Genomic DNA, 18,035 nt, shown 5'->3' with positions numbered 1-18,035 from the left:
TATTTTGCGCCAAGCATCGAGAATCAAACTGACCGGCCAGGGCTGTCTCTTGCAAAGAGGCGACCCCTCCCAGCCTCACAGACTAACTTTTATAGAGTAAAGTCCATGTGGTTGAGCCTGGCCATACACAGTGGCCACACACGGGTGGCCAACTGAATTACAATCTACCCTATAGTAGTTATTTGAACTAACCTATCACTCTGGTCAGAATTGGCACCCAAAAGGCAGGGCCCACATCTTGGGTGGTTAGGGAGGTGCTCTCCTGATTGGATGTCTCCACCTGGCTTGGCTCATCCTTATATTCTGAGCTCTGTTATCTCCCCCTGACCTGACACGTCCTGGTATATGGGCTCTGTTATTAGGGGCTGGTCAGTCATATTTTTCTGGTTTCCCAGACTTGTTTCTAAGTAAGTTCCTCTGGCGGCGGGGGGGAGGGGTCAATCTAAGTTTACTGCATAAACAACAAAATGGCTCGCTCTGGCTAAGCAGGCCCTTACATAAATATTACAGGAATTATAAAATTAAAATATACTATACTACATTTATTTTTAAAGTCTTCTGAATGGACTCAGTGAAGATGGATTCAGGGTTTGGGCCAGCAACTTCCGTGAATATTTTCATAGAGGCAGTCCTTGGAGCATTTCACCTCTGTTGAAACTACTAAGGTGAACCTGTGAATTTACTAGATTGATTCTTAAGACCAACTACTAAAGCAGTCATAGTTTCTTATTTTGTTAAGTTGTTAACTAAACTTGAGTGAGCTTGTATGTTTCCCCATTTTGCTTGTTATTTAACACTGGTTGCCTACTTTCAGAAGAAAGAAGACCCAGTGATTCCTTATAACTAAACATGGTATAAGAATTTTAAAACATAGTCACACTCTTATAATACAATGGGATAAATATTGCATCTTCCCCTATTAGCCTCATATCAGAATTCTCAGTCTTTTATAAGTAGAGCCTTCCCTTCAGCCAAAAATACACCTTACCTTTCTCATCACCCTACACCTTCAGTTTCTCATGTTTCTCAATTTTACACCAATTCCCACCATGTATTTTGTACAGCGTCACCTGGATTTCAGTAATAGTGTTGGGTCCTCAGTGTTGGGTCCCCCAATAATGGGTCCATGATTAAAGGAGCAAGACTGATAAAAAGCAAAGGTCAAGCAAAGCTTTATTTCGCGCCAAGCATCAAGAATCAAACCGACCGGCCGGGGCCACGTCTCTTACAGAGAGCACAACCCCTCCCTGCCTCACAGACTCACTTTTATAGAGCAAAGGTCATGTGCTTGGGCCTGGCCACACACAGGTGGCCAATGAGATTGTAACACACAGAGAAAGCTGCACAGTCATGCTAGGTCACTCATAAGTGACCAATTGAATTACAATTTACCCTACGGTAGACATTTGAACTAGCCTATCACCTTGGTTAAAATTGGCCCCCCAAAAGGTGGGGCCCACACTCCTTGGCAGCTAGGGAGACAGTATGCATGCTTTACTGATTGAATGTCTCCACCTGACCAGACTCATCCCTGCATTCCAGCTGTTATCTCCACCTGACCTGGCTCACCCTTGTATTTGGGCTTCATTACCTGAGACTGGTCTCCCAGACTTGCTTTTAAATAAGTCCCCCCACCCCTTCACCCCCCCCCCGGGAGTGGGGGCGGTGTCAGTAAGTTTTACTGCATAAACAACAAAATGGCAGTTCAACCGGTGTGGGGCTGCTCTGGCTAAAAAGGCCCTTACAGTGTCTGCTCTAATGAGATTTTCCTAGTTCTCTGGGATGATGGGTGGGCTTGGGGACTGCTCTGATCCAAAGGATTGAAAAGAACTGAATGTTGAGTTCTTTTTCTCTTTCTCTTTTCTTCCTCCCCATTCCTCCCACCAATAGTGTCTATAGCAGATGAGTTTTTTGCTCTTCTTTGCCATTAAAGGATGTTTATGAGCAAACACACTTCCCTCCTGAGATAAATAATTTTTCTGCACTTTATACCCTCTTTATTCTCCAGGTATTTTACAATGCATCCCCCCCCACCCTTGTTATGCTAAGGGTGCTTCTTTCATGCAGTATTTCCAACTGACTAATAGAAAATGCTCCTGCTTGAGGCATTTAGATGAAAGAGAATATCTCCAAACAATGCTTTCATCTTGATAATGGGCCCCAGAGGGGAGCAGAGGGGGAATGGGTGGGAGGAGACTACTTCTCCCTTCTACACTCTCCTTTCTGTAGGAACTCACCTGCCAAGGCTCCTTTAGAAAATACAGTTGTCAAATACCACTATTCCTCTCTTCTCCTATTTCGCACATTTGTAGCACCAGTTTTCTTGTCCCATCTTGTTTCATGCCACCAAGTTCTGCTCTCTGGAATGACTTCCCCCAGCTCCCTTGATTCGGCAGTCTCTCATTCATCTTTCCCAAACAGCTCCAGGTTGGGCTAAGTGCTTCTCCCATTGTATCCCCATCCAAGTAGGTTTCATAGCCTATACTAGGAATCTATTGTTGTTGTTGTTGTCTCTGAAAACTGGTTGAAGGTAAGGAATGTGTTCCTTGCCCCTCCAAATTCTCCATTTGGAGATTTCAGCATCCGGATATGGGATTTAAGAGAAAAATACCGGTTTGGTTGATTCTGCCTCATAAATGTCACTCAACCCATTTGCTCAGTTTCTACTGCCTCTAACTTACTTATTTCACGCCCTCATTTCCTTTTGCCTTGATTATTCTAGGAGCAGCTACCCAATCTTCCAACTAAGAACCCTGCTCCAATCTACTTTCTAAGATAAAAACTAGGATTTTTTAGAGGCGCCTGGGTGGCTCAGTGGGTTAAGCCGCTGCCTTCGGCTCAGGTCATGATCCCGGGGTCCTGGGATCGAGTCCCGCATCGGGCTCTCTGCTCAGCAGGGAGCCTGCTTCCCTCTCTCTCTCTCTGCCTGCCTCTCTGTCTACTTGTAATCTCTGTCTGTCAAATAAACAAATAAAATCTTAAAAAAAAAAAAAAACTAGGATTTTTTAAACTAAATTTAACAATATCTTTTGTCTTATTTTATGTTAGATTAAGTGTTCTCCAAAATCTACCCTTGTGCTGTTTGACACTGAACTATTTCCAGTCCCCAAGAACTATGAAATAATCTCAGTCACTGTATATCTTATCTTTGTCTGTGATACCCTTCCATCATCCTTAACACAAGTTCAGTGTGTGTGAGCGGTGCCTGGCACATAGTAAACACTCAGGTAATGACTATAGTGATGGCATAATAGTATATATAGCATATAGGACCATCACAGTAATAATAGTATATATAGCATATAGGACCATCGCAGTAATAATAGTATATATAGCATATAGCACTACTGCAGTAGTAATAGTATATATAGCATACAGTACTATCACAGTAATAATAGCATATCATTCAGCTTACTTTGACCTCCTTAGAAAGGAGTAATTGTCCTTCCTCAGCATTTCCACACTATTTTACAAACTGTGTTATAGCACTTAACGCAGTATATGCAACTATGTCTTATTTCCCACCTAAATTGTGACATTTCTAGAGATATTTTCTTTCTTTCTGACATATAGTTTTTTTGTCCCAGAGCCTGAAGAAACAGTGATTACTATATACTTAAATAAAATACTTAAATAATCAATTAACCCCACTTTATAGACCAAAAAAAAAAAAGTTAAGTGACTTCCCCAAACTTAACAAATACTAGGGTGAGTCTCTCAGTTTAAATTCCAAGGACAATGTTCAAACAATAAATACATATACTATATGAGTTTCTTTGTTAAAGAAAACAATTTGTGACTCCTAGCAGCCATTCAAAAACAAACTATTCTTAGTTTATACATTTAATGCCATCTTAGTAATCTACTCCTGCTGCCCAGACCCGGATAATGACTGTCAAGGCAAACAAATCATGTGCAGGCTACACTATACCAAGAATAGCCCTAAGTGCTTCACATATATTCACTCATTTAACCCCACATTTTCTGACAAAAGAAAAAAAAAAGTTATTTTTGGCTTCCACAATTGCCTTTGCAAAGACTGTTCTCACTCTGTCTTTCTATTATAGGTAATCTGGCACTTCACTTTTTTCTTTTAAAATCTTCACTTTGTCTTTGGTGTCGTATAATTTCAAGAGTATGTGGCTAAGTGTGGATTCATTTGTTTCTGCTAGGGACATGGTTTACTGGCTAAAACTGGGAATTTACATCTTGCATTAAACCAATATTTAAAAAAACGTATTTTTTTATTTTGGCCATTATATTTTTTAATTTTGCCTTTCCTGAATTTGGTCTTCTTTTCTCTGAAATTTCTATTGGGCATATGTTGAACCTTCTCATTTTTTTTCTCATGCTTTTTAACATAGTCTCCAACTTTTCATTCCTTTTTTCTGAATTCTGAGCAATAACCTCAAATCAGTCTTTTGGTTCATCAATTCACCCTCCAATGTATATATTATGCTGTTCAATCAGTTCACTGATTTTTTTTTAATTTCAGCTTTTATATTTTTTGATTTTTGGAGGTTCTATTCAGTTCTTTAAAACTGACCTTTTTTGTGCTTCTGTTTTTCTCATAGTCTTCAACATTTTCTTTCAGAACATTATTGATGTAACACACACTTTATATTCTAGATCAATGGACCATAAACAGAGGTGGCACCACTCCTCAGAAGGTATTTGGAAATGTGCATGGACAGTTTTGGTTGTCATAGTACCCGAGGTGAGGGGAGGAGTGGGACTGTTACCAGCTTTTACCACCCAGAGAACACGAAACAACCTTTGGCAAGTGGGTGAGTCCTGCACAAGGAGAAACGTCCCTGCCCCAAACTGAAAGAGTAATGCTGTAAAGAAAAACAGATTCAGCCAAAACTGATTGTTCTCTTATCTTTAGGGCCTCTTGAGTTTCTCAACTCTTGAACATGGTGAATTCCTTCCTTCTTTCTTCTGTAATTTCAGTTGTGAGTTCAACTCCAGGGCAGTTCATCTGTGGGAATTATTTGCTGGGATGGGTTGAAGGTAAATCTCTCCAGAACGATTTTATATTTACTGATGTCAGGTGCCCCAGGAGTATTAATAGGCTAATATAAGATTGCACGTGAATTTATGAGTCCATGTCACACACAGCCATGTAAGTTTGAATACTAAATCTGCATGATGGCTGGCAGGCCTGTGGTTATGAGATCTTAGAGGAGACTATTTTTTTTTTTTCACTCAGAATAGGAACAAAGAAACTTTGATGTCATCTGTTTCTTGGGTAGGTAAATATTTTACCGGCCCATGCTGATTTTATGTCTGTCAATACCAATTACAACTTACCACCTCATGTAGAACAGAGACTTTATCTCTGCTATTTGCATGGGCATAAAGCCCACACTCCTCAATTATCTATCTAGCTAGGGCAGCCAGAGTACACTTGTGCTTATAACCCTGAGTTTTCAGACCCTTCTTCTCTTTTTGATTCCCAGATATTAACTTTATATTGTTTTAAACTCATCAATGTATTAAGAAGTCAGATGGTGATCTCTTATCCAGCATTTTAAGTCTTATTATTATTTTATTTTTTTCAAAAGAAATGCCAGGTTATCTAGTCTGATGTACTGTCCTTTTCTTTGTATTCTGGAATAAATGGGCTTCTTCCATTCTTACTTTACAGAGAAAAACACAGACATACACAAAGAATAAATGCTGGACTCGTGGTTCTGGCATCTTTCTAGTCATTTCCATATTAAATATTTAAACTTAAATGAAGCTTTGAAGTTCAGACGATATATCCTAAAGTTGGCTCCATTTACAACAACACAGTATTTATGGCTATTTTTCATCTAATGGTTTAAGCTGTGTTATAGCAGATTTCTCAGAGCTTGATGATAGTGGAGCTAATTGAAGTTACAGAGCTAATGTACTGACCCATTCACAGGATGATTATCCAAGATTTACGGCTGTCACAGAGCAGCAAAAACATGCTGATTTACTTAAGAAATTCGTAACACATGGAAATGTGGAGTGGTTCAATAAGAGACCATTACCACTATCTTAATTTCTTGCCTTTTTGCGTGGCAGTACACAAAACTGATCAATTCACGTTTTCTCATCTACTTTTAAAAAATAACAGCTTTCCAAATTCTAGTTAATGCACTCTTCATTTCCTTTTCAATTCCTGAATATGCCATAGAATTACAGAATTTCAAAGGCAGATTGTCATTTATTTCCCAAATTTGAGTCCTTTAATTATTCTACATAGAATAATCATATTCAAGATGGATGAAAGTTAGAAGAAACTGCTGTTTAACTGATAGACTATAACACAGGAGTAAGTGTTACTAGGAGAGAGTTTCGAGTTATAAATGATTGGATTGCAAACCGGGGATGGGAATGTAAATTCATTCTTTGATTACAAATGAAGTTCCACTTTCTCATAAAGAACTGGTAAGTATCAGTACAATAGTGTATGCAAGATTGTTTCGCTCATTAGAGAAAAGATGAGTACACGGATGGCATTCTTAGTTTTGAAGACTGTTAGTTTTGATGCCTGAAACACATTAGCAATGTAAAGTACAGGTATATCGTTTGAATAAATATTTCATATTGGATTTAGTGAAAAATCTATGATCACCTTATATTCATAACATCTGGTAACATGGTTATTAGGTGGCAGAGCCTGATCTCAGAAGAAGAAGTGGAGTTTTTGAGGCTAAAGAAACCAGAGGAGATTGGGCTGCTCGCCCAGTCCACTAGTTAAAAGGACAAGCAGGGGCACCTGTGTGGCTCAGTGGATTAAAGCCTCTGCTTTTGGCTCGGGTCATGATCCCAGGGTCCTAGGATCGAGCCCCACATCAGGCTCTCTGCTCCGCGGAGGGCCTGCTTCCTCCCCTCTCTCTGCCTGCCTCCCTGACTACTTGTGATCTCTCTCTCTGTCAAATGAATAAATAAAATCTTTAAAATAAATAAATAAATAAAAGGACAAGCAACACAGAAGGTTCCCAGAAGCTGAAGATAAGGTAGCAACTCCTCTTCCAGCATGCATGATATGAGTACAAGTCTGGCCCCAAAAGAACCACATGGACTCCCCCCGAATGTATAGGCAGTCTGTGTCAGGGCAAGGCGCAGTTCTTTTGTCTCTTTGATGGAATGATAGAAATTGCAGTGCTAAACAGAGCCAAGGAAACTTGTGTTTCCAAGACTGTATACTTTGAGTTCTCTGGTTGATGACTTTGTCACAAACTTGGCTCACATATCAATTACTGATGTTTGGGGTACCAGGCTCCAACATAATTAAACTTAAAATCAAACTTTGATCCTCCAGCATTTAGAGCTGTTCCCAAGACCTGAATGTCAGGCATTAGTATTAAACTGAAGTGTAGTGTTAATTACTTGTATATGACATGGTTAAAAGGGATCACTGTTGAGTTTCTATTTTAATCATCAAGGGCCTCTTTGACCCTCAGATGAAAGAGAGTTAACTATTCCCCGGGTTGAATTTAAAACAGATTTTATAACCCTGCCTATTTGAACACAGTACACTCTACTTTCTGCTTGGTTGCATTCTTTGGTCTACTCTTGATATTAATTTTCATACTGAATCACAGGTTGCAATCTTCTGGTTTTTTCAGCTTCTACTAATGTCAGCTGAAGTAAAAATAATGGTTTTGTCACAGTATCACAAAACTCAAGAATTATAATCGTAATTTTCTGCATAAAATATGTACTTTGTATGTTTATTATTTTAAGATTTTATTTTTATTTATTTAGAGAGAGTGTGTGAGCAGGGTAGGGGGAAGGGCAGAGGGAGAGGGAGAGAGAAAATCTCAAGGAGACTCCCTGCTGAGGGCAGAGCCCAGCACAGCAATCGGTTCCATCCCAGGAGCCTAAGATCATGACCTGAGCCAAAATCAAGTATTGGAGGCTCAACCAACTGAGCCATCCAAGTGCCCCCCTTATTCTTTTTATTAAATTTTTTCTTTAACTAATCTCCGCAGCCAATGCAGGTCTTGAACTTATGGCCTTGAGATCATGACCTGAGCCAAAATCAAGAGTCTGAGGCTTAACCAACTGAGCCACTCAGGTACCCCTAAAATATGTATTTAAAACAACAGTGAGTTCTATGTAGGTGAATTAATAAAACATATTTATGTGACTCTGTAAAGAAGTCCTCAGGACAGAGTCTCAGATTTCTTTGACTGGGTTGTAGAGAGACAGAGAACTAGGAGGAATCAGAGGCCAAGGTCACAGCAGGTGTATATGTGAGCATGTGTGTACAGAGGCATGTGTGTGCCACCATATACTCCTATGTTGTTTACTTTGGAGATAATACCCAAGATAATACCCATATGGGGCCATTTCAATTAGGTGCAATGATGGCCATAATTAGGTCAACTAAGGGGCATTATGGGAACGGAGGAATATTTCCACATCACTGAATATATGTAACCAAGGAACTATCAGAGTAAGTAGTGAGTAATCAGAGTTAATTCAGAAAGATGCACTTTAAGAAGAAAGTGGTAGTTTTATGTTCTTCATGTTATACATATATTCTAAAAGTTATGTGAACCATTTCATGTTCACCGTTTTTTAAATCTGTTTGGTACACAAATAAATCAACTTGATATTGATTACGAGGCTCCAGCACCTTTCATCATTATTAATTAAGCCAGTTCCCCAGGCAGCTTGGGCTTCGCTCCCCAATCACAGAGAACTTCTCATGCCGTAAAGCTACAAAATCTGGGAGTCACTGAGCTAAATTTACTAAGCTGCAATTTTTAAGATTGCTTCATGATCTTAAAACTGACATCTGGATATTACTTTCATGCATCCACCTTTGCTTATGTTTAGAATTACCATTAGACATCCCTATGTCATTTGGATCTTAATAATTTTGGGAAAAAGAGAGGAAAAACTCCATAAATACATTCTCTCTCCCATACATGAGAGACTGACAACATTGAAATAAAATACTAAACATGATTTACAATGTGTTGGACCCTATTGGTCCAGTACCACAAAGTAACACTATCCTTGGCACATAGCAAGTGTCCAGCAAATATTGTTGATTGATTGATTAACTCCAAAATATATTGAAAAGAACATAGTGTCAAATAGATCTGGCCTCACATATGTTAGCTATATGACTTTAGGGAAGTTGTTTAACCTCTCTGGGCTTCCAATTCATCCTCTGTTAATAATACGTACCTGACAGGCCTGCTAGGAAGTGAAATAAGACAACATAAATAAGGCACATAGGATACTTCCCCTGCTATAGTGAAATTCAATAAATATTAATTCCTTTCATCAGATGTCTTTTCAATGCTGCACACATGGGTAAGTAAGCAGCTGCATCTTAGCATATTTCTGGAATGATTTAATCTCATTCATTTAATTAAAGGTAAATACTTTTTTTGCACTATAAAAATAGCCATTGTGTAACATAAAAATTGTGGAAGTTGGTATATACGAAAAAATTCACTGTACCATCACTAATTTGAACTTCCTTGACCCAAAATGGAAGTGAAATAAGAAATGAGGAGTGTCTAAGCCTTGAGTTGTTATTTGTTGTTGGGTAAATACTTTGTCTAGAATGGTGTCACAGGGAGCAAGCAGTTATAAGGAACAGGCATGACTCGAGCTGGCAGAAAGTGCAGGAAGACTGGTCCAACTACTGAGATGTTCGGGGCAGGGCAGGGGGTGTTGAGGAATGGGTGGACGAGAGCAGGAATTCAGGCGAACCACCAAAGGCCCCAAGGCTTTGAGGAAGCAGGTTATTCAAATCCTCTGCCTCCTCTCCTTCTCTCCTTCTAGAGTCCTGTGGCACTTTGACCTACTCATTCCTCAGATAGAGCTGCTCCAATCCCAGCTTTCCATGGCTTCCTTTCCTTAAATATCCAACAGCAGCTGACTCAAGTGTCTGCATATCCCATCCAGACTTGGGAAGACACAATTTCATTAGCACAGCAGAATCCAACACCAACTCCCTCTGGCCAACTTATCACCCAGAACCATCGAAGAATGGCTCTCAGAAAGTTGCAAAAGAGTGGATTTAAGCAAAGGTTGGGCATGACAGGCAAATTTAAAATTAATATTCTGAATCGGTCTAAAACCCCCAATAAATATGTCAAAAACATCAAGTCTTTAGGCACTACTCTAGAGTTTTACATATATCGGTCATTTCATTTTCTCAGCAATGCTGCAGGGCAACAATACTTGGAATCTTTGTTCCAGATGATGAAAGGGAAGTGCTGGAATGTCAAGTGACATTCTCAAGAGCAGACAGCCAGGAAGTGGCAGAGCTGGGTCTCTAAAACTGGCAGCCTAGCTTCAGAGTCTGCTTTGAACAGCTATGCGTGTCTGCCTCTCCAAATTCCTTCTACCTGTAAACAGATTTGATTTTAGAGCTCTGGGCGCTGTCATGAAGAGCGGCATTTCTAAGATCTGGCACAGAAGAATCCCAAGGACAGAACTGTGTTTTCCTAAATCCAGATTCCCCATTGGTAACAATCCCCCAAGGCAAAGCAGCTAGCTGGAATCTAGACAGAACCACCTGTTCCATGTGTGATCAATGGAAGGGAGTGACAGCCTGCATATCGCCAAAGGGCAGTAGGAAAGTGTTGAAGGGACGCACTCATTTTGTCATTCATTCATCAACAGACTGATCTCACAGAAAACCATTTTCTCTGAATCATCTGTGAGGCAAGCCACAGTTTTCCCTGCAAAACTATAAGAGATCCCACTGATTTCTACTCTATTACTATAAAGAGGTGAAAGGAGTATTACCCATCAATCTTCTCACGATTATGAGTCAATTTCCCAACATTAGCATGAAAATGTCTGCAGACATATCACACAGTTTGACATAATCTGTCTAGCTAATGTTCACAGTGATGAAGCTAAACATCCTTACATGAGCCATACAGTTTGATGACCTCCTCTCTTTCAAAATTTATTTATCGCTGAACGCTACTATAAATATTACTTTTGAATAGAAAAAGCTCTCCAAAATATAGCAAATCCATTTTACTCTACATTTAAAATATAATTTTTAGAGTCTCAGGTAATTAATTCGATGGGCTATTATTATAATGAGTCCACTGTGTAAAACAAAGGGAATGTTTATACTTGCTAATGATTTCTCCATAAGCCGGTGTGACAAAATATTTTTAAAAGATACTACAAAGTATCTCAGCAGTGTTTGAGAGGCGTATTACAAAACTCCCGTCTAACAGATGTGCCTGTGACAGTATAAGAAAAATAAACTTCCAAATATTCACGGGCATGTTTGCCCACCTTCCAGACCTAGTGTACAATTGCTGTGTGTTGGAAAATCAAGCACCTGCAAAGTACAATAATTGATTGACTGTGACTAAGGGCTGTGCCAAAGTTTCTGAAGCCTTCTTAAGGCTCCATAACAAAACACATATAACAATGGTTGGTCACAAAACTAACACTGACAATTAAGTTTCATGAACTAACTGAGATTTGCAACCTTCTGGTTTCAATTTTACAGTTCAGTTCTGCCAGATGGAGTAGGAAGAAAATAACACACATAATTAAAATCAATGAAGTTATATCAACCCCAAAAGCCAAAAAAAAAGCAAGAAGCAAGCAAGCAAAAGAAATCTTGTTTCCCTACATCTATAGTCATAATTAAAAATCTACAAGTCAGAACTTGAAAGCCTTAAAGAAGAAATCTTAGCTATGATGTAAAAAGCTTCAAATAAATCACTTAGACCAGGATAATGTATAAGGACAATATATAAGAATATCAACAATTATCTGTTAAGGAAAGAGACATACATTATCTGAATGGAATGAAGGTTAGGTAGTCATGTGGCTATTTAAGAACAATTAGAGGAACGTGCAATGACAAAATTGAAGTAAGTAAAAGTGTGCTACCGGGACAAGAAGATACAGTCAGTAGGAAAAGGATATAGCAAGTTGCATAGTAGCTGGCACATAATTGCCCCTCAATTATTTTTAGTTAATTAGTGGATTACTGATGCCATAAAATACCCCCACTTTGCTACAACAATTAATCTTTGATAAGGCATCACAAAGGGGTAACTGACAACCAGATTGCTATTGGAGAGTGGGAGGAGTCGAGTTATTACATCATTTCTTAAAACGTGTCAGATAATAAATTCAGCTTAAATGAGGTCAATAAATCTATAAATGTGAATAAATCTTATCTCTAGATGAAATAGTACTTATGATTATTTTTTAAGGTAAGAGGAAAACATCTCATTCAGCCTATACCATTTTCTGGTATACTAAAAGGCAATTTACTGAATGGGAGAAGATATTTGCCAAGGACGTATCCAACAAGGGCTAATATCCAAAATATATAAAGGATTTATACAACTTGACACCAAAAAAAAACAAACAGTGCAAGTAAAAAATGGGCAGAGGACTTGAATAGACATTTTTCTAAAAAAGACATACAGATGGCCAACAGACACATGAAAAGATGCTCAACATCACTAATCATGACAGAAATGCAAATCAAAACCACAATGAGAAACCACCTTACAACTGTCAGAATCGTTAGCGTCAAAAAGACAAGAAATAACAACTGTTGGCAAGGTTGTAGAAAAAAAGGGACCCCTGTGCAATGCTGGTGGAAATGTAACTGGTATAGGTGCTATGGAAAACAGTATGGAGATACTCAAAAACACCTAAAAATGGAAATACCGCATGGTCCAATAATTCCACTAGTGTATTTACCCAAAGAAAATGAAAATACTAATTTGAAAAGATACATGCACCCTTATGTTTAGTGCAGCATTATTTATAATAGCCAAGACATGCAAGCAACCTAAGTGTCCCTTGGCAAATGAATGAATAAGGAAGATGTGTGTGTGTGTGTGTGTGTGTGTGAGAGAGAGAGAGAGAGAGAGAAATGGAATATTATTCAGCCATAAAAATGAGATCTTGCCATTTGCAACAACATGGATGGACCTAGAGGCTATTATTCTAAGTGAAATATGGTAGACAGAGAAAGACAAATACCATATGATTTCAATTTTATGTAGAACCTAAAAAACAAAACAAACAGACAAGCAAAGTAGAAACAAACCCATACATACAGAGAACAAGCTGATGGCTGCCAAAGGAGAGGGAGGTCGGGGATGGGCCAGATGGGTGATGGGGAGTGGGAGATACAGGTTTCCAGTTACAGAATCAGTAAGTCATGAGAATGAAAGGAACATCATAGGGAATATAGCCAATGCTATTGTAATAGAGTTTGTTGTATGGTGACAGATGGTAACTATACTTGCGGTGAGCATAGCATAATGTATAGAGTTGTCAGAAAAAAAAAGAGACAAGAGAACATCTTATTCAGCCTACTGATTACACATACAGTTATTTAATGTCCTTCCCTGAAATTCTATTGAAATTAGAAAATTGAGGAAAAGACGATACTAGGCAAGAGAAGAAAAGCTAAGGAAATAAAATTAAGATGTGAAGCAGATGAAAATCTTTTTATAATAATTTCAGTAAGAGTCAAGAAACCGCACACACACACTTATGTATGCGTGTATACACACACACAGAGACACACATCGGTACTGTAGCTATTACTGAAGCTATTAGTATTAAGGAAAATTGAAAATATTTAATGAAATAATTTGAAAAGTCTCGATTCCTACTTAGAAAAACCAAAATATTTAAGCTTGATGACATAAAAGACTCTGCCAAACAGAAGATTTGGCAGATCTGTCTGTGTTAATGTGAAGTTTAGTTTATTCATTTCCACTGTTCCATAGCATTAAATTATATAAATACATTATATGAATTACATGCTACATTTTACACTCAATTTCCAATTGGTAGACATAGATGTATTTTTCTGTTATAAACAGTGTTACTACAAACATTGTTGTTTATTCTTATACATTTGAGAGTTTCCTTTGAGTATGTGAGTGGAACCCAAACTATGGTAGCTTCAACTTACTAGTTAATACTAGATGTTTTCCAAATTGATTTAAACCCTCATTGTCAATATATTAAAGTTTCTGGTGCTCCATATTCCTGCTAGCTCTTGGTATTGTCAGATTATTATTACTTTTTAATTTGGGGGTTAATTGATATCTTTATGCTCTTGAGACTCCTTACCTATAAACTGAGAGCATTTCTCTTTTTGTCTGGGTCTTCTTTAACATCTTTCAACACAGTTTGTTATTTTTCATTAGATTTATTTTCAGGTAAACTGTATTATAAACTGATTTAAAACTTTCTGAACCTGCAAAAAGGTGGTTAAAGTACTACTATATATTTTTCACATGAATCGACCATTTTTAATATATTGTCACATTTTCTCTCCTCTTTCTTTCTCTCTCTCTCTCTCTCTCTCTCTCTCTCACTATATACTGATCTCTCCCTTTAGATTTTTTGGGAACCACTGGAAAGTAAGATTCAGCCATTATGAAAATTCACTTTTTGAAATATCTCAGTATGTTTCTCCTAAAAAAAAAAAAAGAAAATTCTCTTACATACCCCCAATAGCAATATAAATATACCCTTCATAATATTTTCTAATCTAAAGTTGCTCACATACCCATTATTCCAATATTAGTTCTATTTTAAAAATCCAGATAGAGACGCCTGGGTGGTTTAGTGGGTTAAGCCGCTGCCTTTGGCTCAGGTCATGATCTCAGGGTCCTGGGATCGAGGCCCGCATCTGGCTCTCTGCTCAGCAGGGAGCATGCTTCCTCCTCTCTCTCTCTCTGCCTGCCTCTCTGCCTACTTGTGATCTCTCTCTGTCAAATAAATAAATAAAATCTTTAAAAAAAAAATCCAGATACATAAAGAATCACATATTTTTCATCTGATATTTTTAATCACATTTAACCCAAAGTAGTCCACTGCCATTAGTGTCTGAGACACGACATTTTTGAAGGGTGGAAGTTAGTGGTCTTGAAGAATGTCCTACAACCTGAATTTGTTTGTTTTCTTGTGATCAGGGTCAGATTATATGTTTTTGACAAGGATTTTATATAGGTTATGTACTTTCCATTACATCACATAAAAAAAGTATTTCGTCCACTCATTGGTAAATTAATATTTGATCATTTGCTTAAGGTGGTGTCCACAATATTTCTCCATTGCACAAGTACCCTTTCTTTTTTAACTAAGTAGTCTCTGAAGTGATACTTTGAGACCATATGAAAATCCTGTTCTCCAGTCACATTTTTGTCAATGGTTTCACAATTGTTGAAAATCCTTGATGAATCAATTATTATACTGAATGTTTATGAGATCACAATTTTATAATTTTCTTTATTCTACATTTACTATCTGGAATGTTTCTGTAAAGAGATTTCCTTTCACCTTTTTCCTTTTTTATTATAACTATGGACTACTGACTTTCTAAGATTGATTGAGCTATAATCCATTACAGTCATCCTTATTTTGATGTTCAAACTTCCCAGAATTTGGCTGTTGAGAGCCCTTCATGTGGGATTCTGGATTTTGTCCTTTGGGCATGTACTCATCACTTTCTTCCACAATGATACAACAAGATAGTTAATGATAACCGTGGCATTCTGTGTCCAGACATGGAAACAAACACTTCTTCGAGGAGTCCTGAATTCATTTAGTGAGATGTGATATTTAGAAACTACATTCTGGGAGCAAGGTGGACTCATTGTTATACAGATGTCACATGGATGTTTCTGGGCTCTTTTAGTTCTCATAGCTAAATGTATGAGATTTCATTCACACGTCTCCCAATTCAAATCCAACACTCTAAACTCCCATTCCATAAGTTTATGTCTCTCCTCAAAACAATGTAGTCATTTGCTTTTTCTTACCATGCCCACAAAATATTTTGAGATTTACTTTATTAATACCACTTACAACAATAAACATTCTAAGTGAAGTTAAAGATTGCTCTTTTTAATTATTACTGTTCTTAGATTATTCTCACTAAGGTATTTCAGGCAGACTAGTCAAAAGCCACTTGAAATAAACATTTTGTTTCTGGTGGTAATGTGAACTGTTTATGCCTTTTGCCCATTTTTAATTGAGTTTTAATTATGTCATTTTTTCTCTCATTGTAAGACGAGTTGCAGTGACAACTCCAAGAAAATTTCTTCTTCAAAGACTCTGTAACCTTCTGAAGTCTATCCTACTTATATCCCTTTCTCTCAGTCTCTCTCTTTCTCCTTCTCCTCAGCTTTATCTGATCTCCCAAAAAAGTCATCCCTGGGGCGCCTGGGTGGCTCAGTGGGTTAAGCCTCTGCCTTCGGCTCAGGTCATGATCTCGGGGTCCTGGGATCGAGTCCCACATCGGGCTCTCTGCTTGGCGGGGAGCCTGTTCCCTCTCTCTCCCTGCCTGCTTCTCTGCCTACTTGTGATCTCTGTCCATCAAATAAATAAATAAAGTCTTTAAAAAAAAAAAAGGCATCCCCTTTTTTCAGAGTTTTCTCAGGTAAAGAACAATCACTTTTCCAGGCAAAAAATAAATCTATAATAGTAACATCAAAACCCTGGTTAAAAAAATAAATAAATAAAACCCTGGCAAAGAACCAAGTAAATACTACAAATTATGCGTGTTTCTAAACCTCAGGAAGACAGGCAGGAATTTGTGGCAGAATTGAGCCTTCTGTTAGAGTCTTTTAGTCCTGGAATATAGATCTGTACCTAAATCTAAACAGAAAAACTGTTTAAAAGGAGCAAGGTAAGAAAGGAAAGATTAAAATGACCCAGATGTGTAAAAGCAATGGCCTTGAGAGAGCAAATTTACAACAAAGAAAATTTCAGAAGTTTTTTTTTTTTTTAAAGGAAACTGGACAAAGATTCAAAATTATATACTAAATAAATATTAAAATAGACTTCAGGAAATTTTCAAACAGTATCCTAGAATAGTCTTAATAACTAAAGTAAAGGGAAACCTATCCTTTCTCATTATAAATGTGCTCAAAACTGAATTTAGGAATAATGAAATGAATACTTGCCAATTAGAAAATATACGGTATGTGAGAGAATGTTTCCAGAAAATATTAAGAAGTTAACAAAATGTAAATCAATACAACTTCAAACTATTTCAATAAAATGACCAAGAAATTCTGTCAGGATAGCTGCAAACACTACAAACAGAAGGGCACCGGAAGATCCAAAGCCCAACACAGGATGAGAAACATCAAGAACAACTTCTCCAAATCTGCCGGCGATGCCACTAAGAAGGAGATATTAGTACTTAAATATTAGTACTTTGATTAGTACTTCCTGTTCTCTCTTTACTCTCAATTATAAAATTATAAATTATAAAACATTATAGCTTTATTCATTATATAGGCGGTCACGGTATCTACCACTAAGGCCACTTCAACTATAGAACATCAGAGGCATCAGAGAAAAATTTTGAAGACAACTGAAAAAACAAGAAGGGAGGCAACTGGACTTGTAATTAAAGTATAAAAAAAAGGAAGAGGAGGTGAGAGTAAGGGTGAGAGAAAGTGTGTACTAAAGTGAAAAGACTGGCCGTGTCAATACATGAAAAAGGCTGGAAAAGATGAGACCAATGAGTTGTAAAAAGCTTGAGGACAAATGGCCTTTATTTACTTCATTTACTAGATCCACTGGAGTAATAGAAATTTCTAACAACCCCTAAATTCTTTCCCAAATCTCAACCTGTAACTTTTATGTTCGGATTCTTACTAGTAGAATGCTCCTTTCTCCAAGGTGACATCATTTCTACAGATTTGATAGACAGGAACTATATCACAAATGGAACTTCCAGAAAAAACACATTTCAGAGAAATTATTTTAGGAGTTTTTACAGATTTTCCCATATATATTCAGAGTACCATGGATCTAGACTTCTGAATACTTGGCACTCTTATGGATCCACAAATTACTGAAGTATTAGCTAAGGTCACAGCATCTCTGTGGGTAAAAGCAGAGAGCACAGGCCGTTTAACTGGATAATGACTGTAATAGGGTGAATGGTGCCCTCTCCCCAGAACTCATGTCAATCCAGAACTTTAGGATATGATCTTATTTGAAAATTGGGTCTTTTGCAGATGTGGTAGTTCTTTAAAATTAAT

The sequence above is a fragment of the Neovison vison genome, chromosome 3, assembly GCF_020171115.1.
Source record: "Neovison vison isolate M4711 chromosome 3, ASM_NN_V1, whole genome shotgun sequence".
Taxonomy (NCBI): domain Eukaryota; kingdom Metazoa; phylum Chordata; class Mammalia; order Carnivora; family Mustelidae; genus Neogale; species Neogale vison.
Note: the sequence above shows the minus strand (reverse complement) of the source record.